This window comes from Propithecus coquereli, unplaced genomic scaffold, assembly GCF_000956105.1.
Source record: "Propithecus coquereli isolate 6110/MARCELLA unplaced genomic scaffold, Pcoq_1.0 Scaffold251, whole genome shotgun sequence".
Taxonomy (NCBI): domain Eukaryota; kingdom Metazoa; phylum Chordata; class Mammalia; order Primates; family Indriidae; genus Propithecus; species Propithecus coquereli.
The window spans coordinates 2134316-2136472 of record NW_012148075.1 but is presented as its reverse complement, the minus strand read 5'-3'; positions in this window follow the sequence as shown (position 1 = coordinate 2136472).

Here is a 2157-nt window from a genome sequence, read left to right as displayed (position 1 = left end):
CAATTTTACAAAGACTGAGAGGTGAGGAAGCTGCAGAAGAAAGGTTTGAAGCTAGCAGAGGTTAGTTCATGAAGTTTAAGGAAAGAAGCTGTCTCTATAACACAGAAGCGCAAAGTGAAACAGCCAAGTGCTGACGTAGAAGCTGCAACAAGATCTTAGCAGAAGATACGCAGTTATGTTAACAGAAGATCTAGCTAAGATAATTGATGAAGGTGGCTACAGCGAACAATAGATTTTCAATGTATGTGAAACAGCCTTATATTGGAGCAAGATGTCATCCAGGACTTTCATAGCTAGAGAGGAGAAGTCAGTGTTTGGCTTCAAAGCTCGAAATGACAGGCTGACTCTTTTATTAGGGGCTCCTGCAGCTGGTAACTTTAAGCTGAAGCCAGTGCTCATTGACTATTCTGAAACTCCTAGGGCTCTTAATAATCATGCAATATCTACTCTGCCTGTGCTCTATAAATGGAAGAACAAAGCCCAGATGACAGCACGTCTGTTTATAGCACGGTTTACTGAATATTTTAGCCCACTGTTGAGATCTACTGCTCAGACAAAAAGGATTCGTTTCAGAAGATTACCTCTCGTGGACAATGCACCTGGTCACCCAAGAGCTCTAATAGAGACATACAAGGAGATTTAATGTTGTTTTCATGCCTGCTAACACAGCATGCATTCTGTAGCCCGTGGATCAAGGAGAAATTTTGACTTTCAAGTTTTATTCATTAAGAAATACATCTCATAATACTATAGTGTGAGTACTGTTATTGATAGTGATTCCTCTGATGGATCTGGGCAAAGTAAATTGAAAACCTTCTGGAAAGGATTTACCATTCTAGATGCCATTAAAAACATTCATAATTCATGGGGGGAGGTCAAAATATCGACATTAACAGGAGTTTGGAAAAAGTTAATTCCAACCCTCATGAATGACTTTGAGGGGTTAAAGACTTCAGTGGAGGAAGTAACTGCAGATGTGGTGGGAACAGCAGAACTAGAATTAGAAGCGGAGCCTGAAGATGGGACTGAATTGCTGCAATCTCTTGATAAAACTTGAATGGATGTGGAGTTGCGTCTTAGGGATGAACAAAGAAAGTGCTTTCCTGCGATGGAAGCTACTCCTGGTGAGGATGCTGTAGACATTGTCGAAAGGACAACATAGGAGTTAGAATATTCCATAAATTCAGTTGATAAAGCGGTAGTAAAATTTGAGAGGATTGACTCAAATTTTGAAATAAGTTTTACTGTAGTAAAATGTTGTCAAACAGCATCACATGCTACACAGAAATCTTTCATCAAAGGAAGAGTCAACTGATGTGGCAAACTTCACTGTGGTCTTCTTTTAAGTAATTGCCACAGGCACGCCGACCTCTAGTTCCTTTCACTCTGATCAGTCGGTAGTCGCCAACATTGAGGCAAGACCCTCCACCAGCAAAAAGATTGTGATTCATTGAAGGCTCAGAGGATTATTAGCATTTTTTAGCAATAATGTGTTTTTAAATTAAGGTATGTACTTTTTTTAGACATAACACTTTTGCACACCTGAAAGGCTACAGAATAGTGTAAATAACTTTTACATGCACTGGGAAACCAAAAAATTTGTGTGACTCACTTTATCTCAATACTTGCTTTATTGTGTTGATCTGGAACCAAACCTACAATATCTCTGAGATACGTTTGCATAACTACTGCAGTGTTGTTTGTTTGTTTGTCTAGTGTTGGCATGGTAAGTCTTTCTCCTTCCTTTTACTTTTAACCTACCTATGTTTTTATATTTAAAGTCAATTTCTTGTAGACAATATATAATTGGTTTTTGATATTTTTACTCATCTGGCAATCCCTTTTAGCTAGTATGCTTAGACCATTCACATTTAACATAATTATTGATATAGTTAGATTAAGGTATACCATCTTGTTAGCTGTTGGCTATTCGCTCCATTTGTTCTTTGTTTAATTTTCTCTCTTTTCATGCCTTCTCTTGGGTGAATTTATCATTTTTTTGTGATTCTATTTTGTCTTGTGTAATGACTTATGATTTATATCTTCTTTATTTTAGTGATTTCCCTAGGATTTACAATATGCATTTTAAATAATCTAATCTTCCTTCAAATAATATTATACAACTTCACATGTGGTGCAAGAAACTTGTAACTATAT